This window comes from Nomascus leucogenys, chromosome 9 (assembly GCF_006542625.1).
Source record: "Nomascus leucogenys isolate Asia chromosome 9, Asia_NLE_v1, whole genome shotgun sequence".
Classification (NCBI taxonomy): Eukaryota; Metazoa; Chordata; class Mammalia; order Primates; family Hylobatidae; genus Nomascus; species Nomascus leucogenys.
The window spans coordinates 73,756,890-73,776,022 of NC_044389.1; the positions used below are offsets into that span (position 1 = coordinate 73,756,890).

The 19,133-nt window shown below is 36.4% G+C and overlaps 1 protein-coding gene across 3 annotated transcripts in view; it reads left to right on the top strand.

Moving 5' to 3' along the window:
- CCSER1 (coiled-coil serine rich protein 1) overlaps positions 1-19,133 on the top strand; it is a 1,421,845-nt gene that overhangs the window by 916,344 nt on the left and 486,368 nt on the right. The gene's annotated exons all lie outside the window — the stretch shown is intronic.

Consider the following 19,133-nt stretch of genomic DNA (forward strand, 5'->3'; position numbering starts at 1 on the left):
TTATTAAAAATATAAAGTATCTACAGCACAGGTGAAATAATGCAGTGTAGACTAGCACTGGTTACTTGTTTAATATTTTGGGGCACTCTTAAAAGAATTGAGGGAAATTTTAAAAGAAAAGCATTGAGACTCCAGTTTGATATAGGTAAAGACCACAACCTTTATACATTGATACATTTATTTAGTTGAAATTGTTTAGGTAACAATGCTCAAATATTTAAATGGAGACATTTTAAAAATTTTGATTTTCGGCCAGGCATGGTGGCTTATGCCTGTGATCCCAGCACTTTGGGAGGTTGAAGCAGGTGGATCACCTGAGGTCAGGAGTTTGAGACCAGCCTGGCAAAATCCTGTCTTTACAAAAAATAGAAAAATTAGCTGGGTGTGGTGGCATGCACCTGTAACCCCAGCTACTAGGGAGGCTGAGGCAGGAGAATCGCTTGAAACCAGGAGGCAGAGGTTGCAGTGAGCTGAGATCACGCCACTGCACTCCAGCCTAGGAGATAGAGCGAGACATCATCTCAAAAAAAATAAAATACAAAATAAATTAAAAAAAATTTTGATTTTCTAAAAGACAACAAAATCCTAGAATTTTATAGCCCGTAGAGATATTCAAGATTACCTAGTTCAGTTTATTTTCCTGAAAAAGAAATGTAGTTTCAGAGTTTTTGGTGATTTGCCCAAGGTTAGTGAGAGAAAAGAACCAATTTGTTCATTTCCCTTTTTTTTTTCTGAATGAATTTGAATGGTTAATATTATACTCAATATATTAATGGCATGTTTATGTTAAAAAGGGTAAATAATATCATTTTATAGTAATTATAGAGATTTATTCATTCAGTTCATTTAATTAATATTTGCTTAGTGTCTACTAAGTGCTGGACACTATTCTAAGTACTGGGATATAAAGTTTTACCAGACGGACATATTGTCATGGACTTTACATTCTGGTGAGAAGAACAGTCAGTACACAAAATAATAAATACATTAATATGAAAAATATTTTCCAGTGTTAAATCCTGAGCAGAAAATTAAAATTGAGTGATGTGACAATAAGCAACTTGATGTCTATTTTAGAATCAATGCTCATGAAAGTCCTTTGACACCGGAAATTTAAACTGAGATTTGAAGGGCAAAGGGATATCCCTATCACCTTGGGAAGGTTGTGGGGAGAGATCATTAAAAGAAGGGAACAGCTGGTACAGAATCTCTTGAGTAGAAAAGATTCAGAAACCCATTGAATGCCATTTAGAATTTATTATATATAATCATATATAATTTTACCATTTTAAATGTGTTGTTCTCAATTTGTAATATAGAGTCAGGCTTTCTTAAGTAAACGTTTTTTATTTATTTATTTATTTTTCCAAGAAATAGTCTTGCTCTGTCATCCAGGCTGGAGTGCAGTGGCACGATCTCAGCTCACTACAAGCTCTGCCTCCCGGGTTCACGCCATTCTCCTGCCTCAGCCTCCCAAGTAGCTGGGATTACAGATGCCTGCCACACCTGGCTAAATTTTTTGTATTTTTAGTAGAGATGGGGTTTCACCATGTTGACCAGACTGTTTAGAACTCTTAACCTTGTGATCTGCCTGCCTTGGCCTGCTGACGTGCTGGGATTACAGGCATGAGTGCCCAGCACCTTCTTTAATTTTAAAAAATTATATTAAAACTAAATCATTACTCTTGGTATTGTGCTACTTCTAATCCATCCTCTTTATTTTAGTTGAACTCAGTTTATATTTCTAAACATTGCAAGTTAGTTTAGTTTTCATCCTGAAATAACCATTATCTTGATAGGATGGGGACACTGTCCTGTCAAGAATTGTGCTCTTTGGCAGAGGTCCCTAACCCCCAGGCCACGGACCATACTTGTCCATGGCCTGTTAAGAACCAGGCTGCCCAGCTGGAGATGACCAGTAGGCAAATGAGCATTACCGCCTGATATCTGCCTCCTGTCAGATCAGTGGCTGCATTAGATTCTTATAGGAGCACAAACCCTGTTGTGAACTGTTCATGCAAGGGATCTTGGTTGGGCACTCCTTATGAGAATCTAATGCCTGATGATCTGAGGTTGAAAAATTTCATCCCCAAACCATCCTCACCCCCAGCAGTGGAAAAAATGCCTTCCACAAAACCGGTTCCAGGTGCCAAAAAGGTTGGGAACCTCCATTCTACAAGACAGTCTGGTATTAACAATTTAAAAAAATAAAGTCTTTGTCACTGATTATTGTTTAGCATTTAATAGAAAAACATGATGGCACACTTTCTGCGGTGTCATAGTGTGATAAGAAAATGCTGACTCTCTTAAAATTATAGAAGAAATATTAGATTTTTGTTGGCTTAACTTTATTAAGAATAAATTTATATGATCTCCAAAGTGAACACTACTTATATTACTTATGGATCTAAATTAATATAGTACAAATTTGGTAAAACTATTTAGATACATGGATGATTAGAAAAGTAAATATTCCATTCATTTTGCAAACATTTAAGTACTTATTTAGAACCTAGCATCATGCACCAAGAACTGTTTGAGCAACTGGTGTAATTTAGAAACATAAAAACAAAGATCCCTGTCTTTGAGGTACTTTTATTCTAACATGGAAAGATGATAACACACAATAATAATAAATTTATACAGTATGTTCAAATGTTTTAAGGGTGCCAGAAGTGAAGTGGGCAGAAGATTGTAATATTAAATAGAGTGGTAAAAGTAGTGCTCGCTGAGAAGGTGAGATACAAACAAAGATTTGAGAAGCCATGGGAGTTGGCTTTGCAGATATCTAGGTGAAGAGAGTTCCAGGCAAGATGAACATCTAGTCCAAAGGCCTATGGTGGAAGAATGCTTGGCATGTTAAGAACTATCAAGAGAGTTATAATGTTGCAAGGGATTGATGGGTTTGGTGTATAGAGAGATAGGGACAGACGTAATAGATTCATATGCAAATAATCATAATCTAGCTATCAATACTCTCTTTTTACCTATTTGAGTGCATTCTCTCTTTTTATGATCTACGGTACAAATATGAAACATAGCTTACTAGATAGATTGATTCAATAAGCTTAGTATCTCCTCGAATAGTTTTTCAAATAGCAAAATAATTGCTTTATGATGTGACATGTCACACATTAAGTGCTAGTCCAGTTCTTACATATTTAAATTCACGGTTAGACTGTTTACCACCATGATTGCAAGCTAAATCAACATGCCTTTCATTGACAATATCTAGAGTTACTTGTGTTCTGAAAGGGTGTCTTTGACTTCCTATTTAAGAATTAGATTACCAATCAGAAATTGTTAGAAATAATACCCCATGAAGTATTAGTAGAAAGTCTATATTGGTGATTAGTCTCATATCTGAACTGGAAAACACCATCACAAACAACCACTCAGGTATGAGCATCAGACATGCTATAAGTAATCTAGTTTCAGGATAAACTCTACTGTATGAAACCTCATAAAATATGATGACCCAAGTCCCTGGAGCAGAAGGAATTTAACTTATGCAATATACCAAGATGAGAACTGCTAGAAAACTGGGGGCATGGAAGCACTAATCTAGTTTAATATTTTAGTTAGCCTAAAGCACCAATAATCACAGACACAGTCTATGAAACGTTATTTGTGCCCATACAGTAGCATTAATTTTCTTTTAATCTTTGTCTGCCTCAGGAAATATTTCAATTGAATTTCACATTTTTTCCCAAGGAATCAGGGCTTCTGGAATTCAATGTCATTTACTTAACTTTTTTTCCCACAGTTATTTTCAAATCTAAATGAATTCAAAACCAATCATTTATTATTTTGCATTTACTTCTTCAGTTGGTAAAAATGACATGGTTTAGATTAATCTCTTGAACATTAATATAGTTCTGGAATTAGGCTTACTCATTTAATAGGTTACTCAATCACTGATTTGCTAAACACGTATCCAATTCATGTCAGTTAGTTATCTCAACACACATAAAAATAAAGTATTAGTTAGTTTTAGAGGTAGTATGTGTAATAGTTGCAAAAGTAGCTCTGTAATGAGACACTCTGGGCTCAGTATTCAACTCCACTTTCTTTGATCTGTATATCCTTAGGAAAGTTAATTAACCTCTCCTTCCCTCAATTTTTCTATGGCAAAATGGGATTAATAATGGTAACATATTGTAATTGTGAGGTATAAAAACAGTATATAAAATGATATAAAAATAATCCATGTAACATGTACTGCATAATGCCTGGCACCTAGTCAGACTCAAAATGTAAATATTTCTGTTACATACATATGTGTATATTTAGAAGTATCCTGTGGTATTGTTACAATATTTAAGATAATAAGTGAGAATTTTCCATTTTTACAAAGACAGAACCTTAAAACTGAAGAATGGTTAAGTGCCTGAAAATAATGACATATATTCTTTTTTTTTTCCTTTTTTTTTATTATTATACTTTAGGTTTTAGGGTACATGTGCACAATGTGCAGGTTTGTTACATATGTATCCATGTGCCATGTTGGTTTCCTGTACCCATTAACTCGTCATTTAGCATTAGGTATATCTCCTAATGCTGTCCCTCCTCCCTCCCCCAACCCCACAACAGTCCCCGGAGTGTGATGTTCCCCTTCCTGTGTCCATGAGTTCTCCTTGTTCAATTCCCACCTATGAGTGAGAACATGCGGTGTTTGGTTATTTGTCCTTGCGATAGTTTACTGAGAATGATGTTTTCCAGTTTCATCCATGTCCCTACAAAGGACATGAACTCATCATTTTTTATGGCTGCATAGTATTCCATGGTGTATATGTGCCACATTTTCTTAATCCAGTCTATCATTGTTGGACATCTGGGTTGGTTCCAAGTCTTTGCTATTGTGAATAGTGCCGCAATAAACATACGTGTGCATGTGTCTTTATAGTAGCCTGATTTATAGTCCTTTGGGTATATACCCAGTAATGGGATGGCTGGGTCAAATGGTATTTCTAGTTCTAGATCCCTGAGGAATCACCACACTGACTTCCACAATGGTTGAACTAGTTTACAGTCCAACCAACAGTGTAAAAGTGTTCCTATTTCTCCACATCCTCTCCAGCACCTGTTGTTTCCTGATTTTTTAATGATGGCCATTCTAACTGGTGTGAGATGGTATCTCACTGTGGTTTTGATTTGCATTTCTCTGATGGCCAGTGATGATGAGCATTTCTTCATGTGTTTTTTGGCTACATAAATGTCTTCTTTTGAGAAGTGTCTGTTCATGTCCTTCACCCACTTTTTGATGGGGTTGTTTGTTTTTTTCTTGTAAATTTGTTTGAGTTCATTGTAGATTCTGGATATTAGCCCTTTGTCAGATGAGTAGGTTGCAAAAATTTTCTCGCACTCTGTAGGTTGCCTGTTCACTCTGATGGTGGTTTCTTTTTCTGTGCAGAAGCTCTTTAGTTTAATTAGATCCCATTTGTCAATTTTGGCTTCTGTTGCCATTGCTTTTGGTGTTTTAGACATGAAGTCCTTGCCCACGCCTATGTCCTGAATTGTATTGCCTAGGTTTTCTTGTAGGATTTTAATGGTTTTTGGTCTAACATTTAAGTCTTTAATCCATCTTGAATTAATTTTTGTATAAGGTGTAAGGAAGGGATCCAGTTTCAGCTTTCTACATATGGCTAGCCAGTTTTCCCAGCACCATTTATTAAATAGGGAATCCTTTCCCCATTTCTTGTTTTTGTCAGGTTTGTCAAAGATCAGATAGTTGTAGATATGTGGCATCATTTCTGAGGGCTGTGTTCTGTTGCATTTATCTATGTCTCTGTTGTGGTACCAGTACCATGCTGTTTTGGTTACTGTAGCCTTGTAGTATAGTTTGAAGTCAGGTAGCGTGATGCCTCCAGCTTTGTTCTTTTGGCTTAGGATTGACTTGGTGATGTGGGCTCTTTTTTGTTCCATCTGAACTTTAAAGTAGTTTTTTCCAATTCTGTGAAGAAAGTCATTGGTAGCTTGCTGGGGATGGCATTGAATCTGTAAATTACCTTGGGCAGTATGGCCATTTTCACAATATTGATTCTTCCAACCCATGAGCATGGAATGTTCTTCCATTTGTATCCTCTTTTATTTCATTGAGCAGTGATTTGTAGTTCTCCTTGAAGAGGTCCTTCACATCCCTTATAAGTTGGATTCCTAGGTATTTTTTTCTCTTTGAAGCAATTGTGAATGGGAGTTCACTCATGATTTGGCTCTCTGTTTGTCTGTGATTGGTGTACAAGAATGCTTGTGATTTTTGTACATTGATTTTGTATCCTGAGACTTTGCTGAAGTTGCTAATCAGCTTAAGGAGATTTTGGGCTGAGACAGTGGGGTTTTCTAGATATACAATGATGTCATCTGCAAACAGGGACAATTTGACTTCCTCTTTTCCTAATTGAATGCACTTTATTTCCTTCTCCTGCCAGATTGCTCTGGCCAGAACTTCCAGCACTATGTTGAATAGGAGTGGTGAGAGAGGGCATCCCTGTCTTGTGCCAGTTTTCAGAGGGAATGCTTCCAGTTTTTGCCCATTCAGTATGATATTGGCTGTGGGTTTGTCATAGATAGCTCTTATTATTTTGAGATACATCCCATCAATACCTAATTTATTAAGAGTTTTTAGCATGAAGCGTTGTTGAATTTTGTCAAAGGCCTTTTCTGCATCTATTGAGATAATCATGTGGTTTTTGTCTTTGGTTCTGTTTATATGCTGGATTACATTTCTTGATTTGTGTATGTTGAACCAGCCTTGCATCCCAGGGATGAAGCCCACTTGATTATGGTTGATAAGGTTTTTGATGTGCTGCTGGATTCGGTTTGCCAGTATTTTATTGAGGATTTTTGCATCAATGTTCATCAAGGATATTGGTCTGAAATTCTCTTTTTTGGTTATGTCTCTGCCAGGCTTTTGTATCCGGACGATGCTGGCTTCATAAAATGTGTTAGGGAGGATTCCCTCTTTTTCTATATTCTTTTTTTAAATGGGATATGAACAACAATTCAAAGCTTCCAGTGAATGGATTATTACAGTATAGACTTTCAAAGATGAATAGGACTAATTTAGAAAGGAGGGAAGAAAAAATATAGTTTGATAAATTTTGACATTTGGCTGTTCTTTGTGTTTCAATAGATTTTAGCCACAATCATGATAAACTCCATAAAATGTTCAAACATGTGCTTTAGAAATCCCTCTGTGACTTAAATTTCAACATAGCCTAGGGGGAGAATATTTTTTCAATAAATGGCTAAAAAAGAGATAAAGGAATTACAAATATTTAAACTATGTTTATTAACTGAAAAGGAAGACTGGATTTATGTGTAAGAATGAATTAGTGCAGTTTTTAAGTAGGTTAAGTTGCCTTAGGAAATGTTCTTTGTTTCTAAGTCAATTCTGTAACCTATGACACTCCTCAATATTATCACTTACAAAACAAATCGTAAGTAAGACTAACATTAGAAGTCCATATATGCAACAAAATATTTTTATCAACAATATAATTGGAAATTGAAACTGAATTAAAAATTTACACAACAAACTGATAGAGTAAAATACAGATATGTAAGTTAAAAAAATCAGAAATAAGGGAACCTTAAATAAGGCTGACAATAGGTGTGTAAGCTGTGTTAAAAGTTTTTGGAATCTTTTTAACTTCTTGAGTAGTTTAATTAGTTTCACTGAGAGGCCATACAAGATAGACACAGAATAAGAACCTGTAAAAGGACCAATATACCTGTCTTAAAATTAAAACATAATACAGATACTAGATTTTACCACTCTGCAGAGATCATCCATTACAACTCTCCATATCCTCCTCCCGATAATCATCAATTTTTTTTACCAGGCAAGCAAAGACCCAGAGACTTAAACAATATCCTTATCCTCCAACAATGTGTTTCTGTCACTAATATGATGCTGCCATATAATAAGAAATGTGGCAGTGAAAAGTAAGCAGGCCAGAAGTGTTTTACACAAACTCTTGTCGTTCTTTGGGCTACATGCTGTAGCTGCAACGTGAAACTAACAATAGAAAGAACTAATAAGGAGTTGCATTTTATTTTGTCTGAAGAGATCAGTTCAAAAACAAAACAGAATAACTGGTAGATCATTTTCATTTCAGCCCAATGGGGGAAGAACTATTTTGCAATATAACATGTAATAAGGCTATGGTCAGAATTAAATTAATCCAGGTAAAACACTTGGAATGGTGCTTGGTACATAGAGAACACTCAACAAATATAGTTATTTTTATAACTGTAATAGTAATGAGTCTTTTATTTAGATAATGCCAATAAGGGAAGCAACATCTTATGCCACTAACATCAGTGCATGTTGCGGTTAACGATGGAGTAGGCGCTGTGCTGTGTTTTATAAAGATTCTTTCATTTGTACTATAAATTATTTCAATTTTATAGCTGTGGAACCTGGCCCATGGAATGCTGTAGAAGTTATACAGTTTTTAAGACTATGATTTATGATAGAACTGCTGAAACAATTTGTTTAAACAAAGATAATTCTGGATTAGGGACCCAGTGGCCAGAGTTCGAGTCCCCAAACTGCCACTTATAAATTAAGTTCCCTGGCTGTAAACCTCCTCATCTATAAAATGAAGAGGTTGAGCTACAGTTATTTAAAGTTCCTTCTAGCTCTTTCCTGTGCCTTCACAGCTAAAGCTAAATGTTAAAAAGTCACGGCGTTACTTGAAGCCTTTTAAAAATTAATTATTATTTTATCCAGTTAAATCATGGCTACTTTCTACATTTTAAGAAAAACTATCACAATGAAATCTCTGCAGTTCTAGAAATAAAATATTTATTCCATCTGTCCAATCCATACTTTTTCAATCAGGAAAAAATAACCAAATCTAGGGATATTAGGTAGTGATTTCTGCCTTTTTGTTTACAGGGAAGCAGGGGAAATCCTTATGACATGATAGAAGTTTTAGAAGGGTTTCTAATCATTATGAAGGGGTAAATCTCTTCTCTCACCTCCCTGTGTACCTTAGACAAAGTGGGTCTATATGCCAGTGCAGTTACCAGGGGTGTTCATGCAGATACTGGAATGCAAGAGAAATTTTGGTAGGAAGTTCTATTTTTTTTTTTTTTTTCCAGTGAATAGCCTTTCTCCCTTACTGCCGTACTAAACCATCTTAATTTAGCACACTGCAGAACATTTGCTTTCGGGTAATTTTTTTCCTACCTACAATTTATAACATTTTGGTTTGGTCTCATGTGATTAATTTTGATCAATGCAGAGATTTCGTATTCTATAGTGAGAAATATGTATACTGAGGGAAATGAATTTTTTCCAACCACATCCCCCAGAGTATTTTTAAATCTGCTTTGCTCAAGACATGCCAGGTAAATATTACGTTTATATGGTTGAAGAATAACAAAGTGGATTTTAAATCAATTAAAATTCTGTGAATCTTATATTAAGAGTCAACCCACATGCATACATATATATGAATAATTTGACTGTTCGTGTGTACATGGAGTCTTTTGAAGAGTTGGACAAATTGTCTCAGTGAGTAGAATTAAAACATATTCTTTCTGAATTATTTTAATATATGTTTTAGGTGAAATTATATAAAAGTATAAAAATGCAAAGGTGTTTTTATTGTGTGATATATTTAAGTGAATACAAATAAAGGTGTTTGGGTTATTTTAGATTAATACTTATTTTGAAAGTATCCGTTGTGCTAAATGTTATTTCTTGGTTAGTTGGGGTGGTATTACAGTATGATTTTTTTAAAGCAAATCAAATTACTGTCAATAATCAGTAAAAATCAAGATTGTGCATGTTTCCTAGCAGAGGTTGTAAGTCACAGCTGATACTTCCCTAACAGTTTTCCACATTCAAGCCACCTGAACTTCCAACTTGAAGACAGTCTTGCTCTAGTACTCAGAGTAATTTCTGCTATCAGTTAAGGCTTGGCATCTCCCAGATCATAGAATTAATGAATCTCACTATACCTTACTTCTCCTTTGAAACACAATCTTGTCTAAAGCCCTAGTATCATATGGAAAATCCTCTTAAGCCATTATTCTTTGCCCACACAGCTCTCAAATTCTTGTCATCAGATACACTACTTCAGGTTTTCAACCTGAATCTTGGTCTGTCAATAATCTAGTGCCTAAATTACTACCAAGATTTTTACATTGTTTATACAGTACATCTTATCTACTCTGGCAAGCTTGCCTTTCAGTCCATATTCCAACCATGCAGTTTTTTTTTTTTTTTTTTCACTAAATGCTTAATCCCAGCTCCTTTTAAATCACTGTGTTGCTTTGAAGAATCATGGTGACTCATACATGAGTTTCATGTTACAATAAATTTGTATTGAAAAGTATTTAATACATTAAACATTTTGACTGATGGAAGTTTAAAGCAATTTGACTGAGGATGAAAGGATGAACTTGGTATTGAGGCTCTTAAAATATTGGTTTAAGTTTTATTTTATACTTACTAGATCTGGAACTTAGTCACATAATTTAAATTTTGTAAGCTTTAATTCCTCCTGTGAATAAATAAGCTAAAATAATATTTACCTTGACTTCTGTTTCTATTCATGAAGGAGTTACATCTATAAGACTTGTCTTCCAGCTTTCATTGCTAGAAAACTGGACTAAATATATAGAAAAGCTATGATCTTCAAGAGAAGGGAAACAAATGAAGAGATCATTCCAACAATGGAATTTCTGACTGGAGGCAATTTTTAGACCATGGTACATGGTACATGGAGGAACAGCCTAAGAGGCCTTCATGGCATTCAAATTTTTTAGTTGAGGAGATAAGATCTGAGTTTAGAGAGAACAAAGGAGCTAGAATTTATGGGGCAGATTACCAGAAAGGAGGGAAATACACAAAGAGCTCTAGAAATCTGCATAGGGCCTCCCCAGAATATTTGTTTGAATAGCAATCTACACATACATAATGTGAAATTCCACGTGACCAGGCAAAGAACAACTGCTAGAAAACAATAATTAGAGTGAACTGTAAGTAGAATTCCCAGGGGTCTCACAGGTCTGGGAATCTTTTGATTTCCCATCAGCCAGAATAAGGAACCCCCATTAAATACAGAGGGTATTCAGTAGAGAGCACAGAAGAACCAAGCCTTAGGAACAGGGATAAATTAACACTAAAGACTACTTCAGACTCACCCTGAAAAATGTTTAATGCAAGCCTCAGAGGAATCAGTATGAGTCACAGGTAACTTAACTGTCTGCCAGGAGCAATTCTACTTCTAAATCAATACACCTAAATGTAACACTAAACAAAATAAAATTTATAATATCTGGCAACCAATAAAAAATTACTGGACATGAGAAAAAATAGTAAAATGTGACTCGGATCAGGAGAAAATTCAGTCAATAGAAACAGACCTGGAAATGACAGATAATGAAGTTAACAGAAAAAGTTTAAAACACTATTATACAGTGTGAATGACACAGAAGACGGGTGATTTCTGCATTTCCAACTGAGGTACCAGGTTCATCTCCCTGGGGCTTGCCAGACAAGTGGGTGCAGCCCACAGAGCAGGGCGGGGCATCACCTCACCTGGGAAGCAGAAGAGGTCAGGGAATTACCTTTCCTAGCAAAGGGAAGCCCTGACAAAGGGCACCTGGAAAATCGGGACACTCCCACCCTAATACTGCACTTTTCCAATGGTTTTAGCAAACAGCACACAAGGAGATTATATCCCGTGCCTGGCTCAGAGGGCCCCATGGCCACAGAGCCTCGTTAATTGCTAGCACAGCAGTCTGACATCAAACTGCAAGGTGGCAGTGAGGCTGGGGGAGGGGCGTCTGCCATTGCTGAGGCTTGAATAGGTAAACAAAGCAGCCCAGAAGCTCAAACTGGGTAGAGCCCACCGCAGCTCAAGGAGGTCTGCCTGCCTCTGTAGACTCCACCTCTAGGGGCAGGGCATAACCAAACAAAAGGCAGCAGAAACTTCTGCAGACTTAAATGTCCCTGTCTGACAGCTTTGAAGAGAGTAGTGGTTCTCCCAGCATGGAGTTTGGGATCTGAGAACAGACAGACTGCCTCCTCAAGTGGGTCCCTGAACCCCGAGTAGCCTAAATAGGAGACACCTCCCAGTAGGGGCCTACTGACACCTCATAAGGCTGGGTGCCCCTCTGAGATGAAGCTTCCAGAGGAAGGATTAGGCAGCAACATTTGCTGTTTTACAGCCTCCACTGGTGATACCCAGGCAAACAGAGTCTGGAGTGGACCTCCAGCAAACTCCAACAGACCTGCAGCTGAAGGTCCTGACTGTTAGAAGGAAAAGTAACAAACAGAAAGGACATCCACACAAAAACCCCATCTGTACGTCACTATCATCAAAGACCAAAGGTAGATAAAACCACAAAGATGTGGAGAAACCAGAGCAGAAAAGCTGAAAATTCTAAAAATTGAGAGCCTCTTTTCCTCCAAAGGAATGCAGCTCCTCGCCAGCAACAGAACAAAGCTGGACAGAGAATGACTTTGACAAGTCAAGAGAAGAAGGTTTCAGAAGATTGGTAATAACAAACTTCTCTGAGCTAAAGGAGGATGTACGAACCCATAGTAAGAAGCTAAAAACCTTGAAAAAAGAGTAAACAAATGGCAAACTAGAAAAAACAGTGTACAGAAGTGCTTAAATGACTTGATGGAGCTGAAAACCATGGCACGAGAACTATGTGACGTATGCACAAGCTTCAATAGCAGATTTGATTAAATGGAAGAAAGGGTATCCGTGATTGAAGATCAAATGAATGAAATGAAGCAAGAAGTTTAGAGAAAAAAGAATTAAAAAAATGAACAAAGCCTCCAAGAAATATGGGACTATGTGAAAAGACCAAATCTACATCTGATTGGTGTATCTGAAAGTGATGGGGAGAATGGAACCAAGTTGGAAAACACTCTTCAGGATGTCATCCAGGAGAACTTCCCCAACGTAGCAAGGCAGGCCAACATTCAAATTCAGGAAATACAGAGAATACCACAAAGATACTCCTCAAGAAGAGAAAATCCAAGACACATAATTGTCAGATTCACCAAAGTTGAAACAAAACAAAAAATGTTAAGGGCAGCCAGAGAGAAAGGTCAGGTTACCCACAAAGGGAAGCCCATCAGAATAACAGTGGAGCTCTCAGCAAAAACTCTACACACCAGAAGAGAGTGGGGGCCAATATTCAATAAAGAAAATTGAATATTGAATTTTCAATATTCAATATTGAAAAGAAAATTGAATATTGAATTTTCAATATTCAATATTGAAAAGAAAAAGAAAAGAATTTTCAACCAAGAATTTCATATTCAGCCAAACTAAGCTTCATAAGGGAAGGAGAAATAAAATCTTTTACAGACAAGCAAATGCTGAGGGATTTTGTCATCACCAGGCCTGCCTTACAAGAGCACCTGAAGGAAGCACTAAACATGGAAAGGAACATCTGGTACCAGCCACTGCAAAAACATGCCAAATAAGACCATCAATACTAGGAAGAAATTGCATCAACTAATGAGCAAAATAACCAGCTAACACCATAATGACAGGATCAAATTCACACATAACAATATGAACCTTAAATGTAAATGGGCTAAATGCTCCAATTAAAAGACACAGACTGGCAAATTGGATAGAGTCAAGACCCATCAGTGTGCTCTATTCAGGAGACCCATCTCACATGCACAGACATATATAGGCTCAAAATAAAGGGATGCAGGAAGATTCACTAAGCAAATGGAAAACAAAACAAAGCAGGGGTGGCAATCCTAGTCTCTGATAAAACAGACTTTAAACCAACAAAGATCAAAAGAGACAAAGAAGGCCATTACATAATGGTAAAGGGATCAATTCAACAAGAAGAGCTAACCTAAATTTATAGGCACCCAGATTCATAAAGCAAGTCTTGAGAGACCTAAAAAGGGACTTAGACTCCCACACAATAATAATGGGAGACTTTAACATCCCCCTGTCAACATTAGACAGATGAACAAGACAGAAAGTTAATAAGGATGTCCAGGAATTGAACTCAGCTCTGCACCAAGCAGACCTCATAGACATCTACAGAACTCTGCCCCAAAACAACAGAACATACATTCTTCTAAGCACCACATCACACTTATTCCAAAATTGACCACATAGTCAGAATTAAAGCATTCCTCAGCAGATGTAAAATAACAGAAATTATGACAAACTGTCTCTCAGACCACAGGGCAATCAAACTAGAACTCAGGATTAAGAAACTCACTCAAAACCACTCAACCACATGGAAACTGAAGAACCTGCTCCTGTATGACTACCGGGTACATAACGAAATGAAGGCAGAAATAAAGATGCTCTTTGAAACCAATGAGAACAAAGACACAATATACCAGAATCTCTGGGACACATTTAAAGCAGTGTGTAGAGGGAAATTTATAGCACAAAATGCCCATAAGAGAAAGCAGGAGAGATCTAAAATTGACACCCTAACATCACAATTAAAAGAACTAGAAAGCAAGAGCAAATGCATTCAAAAGCTAGCAGAAGGCAAGAAATAACTAAGATCAGAGCAGAACTGAAGGAGATAGAGACACAAAAAACTCTTCAAAAAATCAATGAATGCTGGAGCTGGTTTTTTGAAAAGATCAACAAAATTGATAGACCACTAGCAAGACTGATGAGGAAGAAAAAAGAGAAGAATCAAATAAATGCAATAAAAAATGATAAAGAGGATATCATCACCAATCCCACAGAAGTACAAACTACCATCAGAGAATACTATAAACACCACTACGCAAATAAACCAGAAAATCTAGAAGAAATGGATAAATTTTGTACATATACACCCTCCCAAGACTAAAGCAGGAAGAAGTTGAATCCCTGAATAGACCAATTACAGGTTTTGAAATTGAGGCAATAATTAATAGCCTACCAACCAAAAAAAGTCCAGGACCAGAAGGATTCACAGCCAAATTCTACCAGAGGTACAAAGAGGAGCTGGTTCCATTCCTTCTGAAATTATTCCAATCAATAGAAAAAGAGGAAATCCTCCCTAATTCATTTTATGAGGCCAACATCCTGATACCAAAGCCTGGCAGAGACAACAAAAAAAGGGAATTTTAGACCAATAACCCTGATGAACATCAATGCAAAAATCCTCAATAAAATACTGGAAAACTGAATTAGGCAGCAAATCAAAAAGATTATCCACCACAATTAAGTTGGCTTCATCACTGGGATGCAAGGCTGGTTCAACATATGCAAACTGATAAATGTAATCCATCATATAAAGAGAACCAAAGACAAAAGCCACATGATTATCTCAATAGATGCAGAAAAGGCCTTCAACAAAATTCAACAGCCTTTCATGCTAAAAACTCTCAATAAACTAGTATTGATGGGAGGTATCTCAAAATAATAAGAGCTATTTATGACATACCCACAGCCAATATCATACTGAATGGGCAAAAACTGGAAGCACTCCCTTTGAAAACTGGCACACAAGACAGGGATGCCCTCTCTCACCACTCCTATTCAACATAGTGTTGGAAGTTCTGGCAAGGGCAATCAGGCAAGAGAAAGAAAGCGTATTCAATTAGGAAAAGAGGAAGTCAAATTGTCCCTGTTTGCAGATGACATGATTGTATATTTAGAAAACCCCATTGTCTAAGCCCAAAACCTCCTTAAGATGATAAGGAGCTTCAACAAAGTCCCAGGATACAAAATCAATGTGCAAAAATCACAAGCATTCCTCTACATCAATAAGAGACAAACAGAGAGCCAAATCATGAGTAAACTCCCATTCACAGTTGCTACAAAGAGAATAAAATACCTAGGAATCCAACTTACAAGGGACGTGAATGACATCTTCAAGGAGAACTACAAACTACTGCTCAGCAAAATAAAAGAGGACATAAACAAATGGAAGAACATTCCATGCTCATGGATAGGAAGAATCAATATTGTGAAAATGGCCATACTGCCCATGGTAACTTATAGATTCAATGCCATCCCCATCAAGCTACCAATGACTTGCTTCACAAAATTGGAAAGAAACTACTTTAAAGTTCATATGGAACCAAAAAGAGCCTGCATTGCCAAGTCAATCCTAAGCCAAAAGAACAAAGTTGGAGGCATCACACTACCTGACTTCAAACTATACTATAAGGCTACAATAACCAAAACAGCATGGTACTGGTACCAAAACAGATATATAGACCACTGAAACAGAATAGAGCCCTCGGAAATAATACCACACATCTACAACCATCTGATCTTTGACAAACCTGACAAAAACAAGAAATGGGGAAAGGATTCCCTATTTAATAAATGGTGCTGGGAAAACTGGCTAGCCATATGGAGAAAGCTGAAACTGGATCCCTTCCTTTCATCTTATACAAAAATTAATTCAAGATGGATTAAAGACTTAAATGTCAGACCTAAAACCATTAAAACCCTAGAAGAAAACCTAGGCAATACCATTCAGGCCATAGGCATGGGCAAAGACTTCATGACTAAAACACCAAAAGCAATGGCAACAGAAGCCACAATTGACAAATGGGATCTAATTAAACTAAAGAGCTTCTGCACAGCAAAAGAAACTACCATCAGAGTGAATAGGCAACCTACAGATTGGTAGAAAATTTTTATAATCTACCCATCTGATAAAGGGCTATTATCCAGAGTCTACAAAGAACGTAAACAAATTTACAAGAAAAGATCAAACAACCCCATCAAAAAGTGGGTAAAGGATATGAACAGATACTTCTCAAAAGAAGACATCTATGCAGCCAACAGACACATGAAAAAATGCTCATCATCACTGGCCATCAGAGAAATGCACATCAAAACCACAGTGAGATACCATCTTGCACCAGTTAGAATGACAATCATTAAAAAGTCAGGAAACTACAGATGCTGGAGAGGATGCGGAGAAATAGGAACACTTCTACACTGTTGGTGGGACTGTAAACTAGTTCAACCATTGTGGAAGTCAGTGTGGCGATTCCTCAAGGATCTAGAACTAGGAATGGCATTTGACCCAGCTATCCCATTACTGGGCATATACTCAAAATATTATAAATCATGCTGCTATAAAGACACATGCACATATATGTTTATTGTGGCACTATTCACAATAGCAAAGACTTGGAACCAACCCAAATGTCCATCAATGATAGACTGGATTAAGAAAATATGGCACATATATACCATGGAATACTATGCAGCCATAAAAAAGGATGAGTTCATGTCCTTTGTAGGGACATGGATGAAGCTGGAAACCATCATTCTGAGCAAACTGTCACAAGGACAGAAAACCAAACACCTCATATTCTCACTCATAGGTGGGAATTGAACAATAAGAACACATAGACACAGGGTGGGGAACATCACACACAGGGGCCTGCTGGGGGGTTGAGGGGGGAGGGATAGCAGGAGATATACCTAATGTAAATGACGAGTTAATGGGTGCAGCACACCAACATGTCACATGTATACATATGTAACAAATCTGCATGTTGTGCACATGTACCCTAGAACTTAACGTAAAATAAAGTAAAATGAAATAAAATCAAAAAAACTATTACAAATAAAAATGTCAAGGATTTAATGAGAAGTATGAGAGAAATAGATAGTAAAATAATATCAAAATTAAACTCCTAGAAATAAAAACTAAGATAGCTGAAATAAAAATTTCACTGAATAAGCAGATAAGACACTGCAGAAGAAAAGATCAATGAACTTGAAGGTGTAATAATAGGAAACATCCAAAATACCAAGAGAAAAGGAGGTTTTACAAAAGTAAACAGTGTCAGTGATTTTGGTCACAATAACAAGTTATTTAATGTATAATTTGAGTTCCAGAATTAGATGGTAGGAAAATTGAGGGTCAGAAAACTGTTTAAAGATGTAAGGCCAATGTTTTCCCCACATGCTTTATGAAAACAATACTCCTATGATCTCAGCTCACTGCAACCTCTGCCTTCTGGGTTCAAGCTGTTCTCCTGTCTCAGCCTCCCAAGTAGCTGGGATTACGGGTGTCCCCCACCACACCCAGCTAATTTTTTTGTATTTTTAGTAGAGACAGGGTTTCCCTATTTGGTCAGGCTGGTCTCAAAGTCATGACCTCAAGTGATGCACCTGCCTCTGCCTCCCAAAGTGTTGAGATTACAGGCATGAGCCACCATACCCAGTCTCAAATTGATCTTATATTTAACTAATTATGTATGTGTAATAATGATTAAAATGAGAGGAGGCAGAAGAGAAGACCATAATTAGTATTTTGGAATATGCTGTGCCTGGTCCTTTGCTAAATGCTGTTACATATAATATCTCATTTAATTTTCCTAGCAAATACATTTGAGAGCTACTATATTTATTATCATTTTTCAATCACAAAAGATGAAATTGAGAGATGTTATGTAATTTGTTAAAGGGCATAGAGAAGAGACAAACCAGAGATTTAAAATTATGTCAGTCTGAATTCAAAGGCATCCCATTATACTATCTCACAGATGCAAAAATCTATAAACATGAATACTACTTCAGAATTTACTTTTAGCATAAACTTTGCATTTAAGAAATGTTCTAATTTTTTGTTTTATATTCTTTGTCACATATAATTTAGCCTCTTCAAACTGTGTTCTATAAATTTAGATAATTTTCTATAATCAGAAAACAGGCTACCACCTATATACAAAAATGTTTTGCCATGTTGATCCTAGAATATTTTCTAGGGTCGAGAGAGTAGTAAAGCTACTGTTTAAAATAAAATGGTTTAGTTAATATGTATGTTCATGTGTTTTTATCTAAACAATCAAGAAATGATGATGAAGAGAGAACATTTTTGAAAAATCCCTGAAAAATTTTTAAACATAAATGCTGTAGCCAAATGAAAAAAAAAGTTATCTTGTAACTATGAAATACTTAACTACAGTATTGCACTCCCAGCATTATTATTGTTCCTCCTTAATGTAACAACAACAGTAATATATCTTCTTAAATTCAAATTCCTAAATATAAAGCTAGAAACATAATAGGTCTAGTGCATCTTTATTACAGGACACTTTTTTTTTTACCTTATACATTGATAGTGCAATGTATATGATAAATGCGTTGGTAATGCAAATATATAATTATTATGTGCTATTCAAATTTTCATCA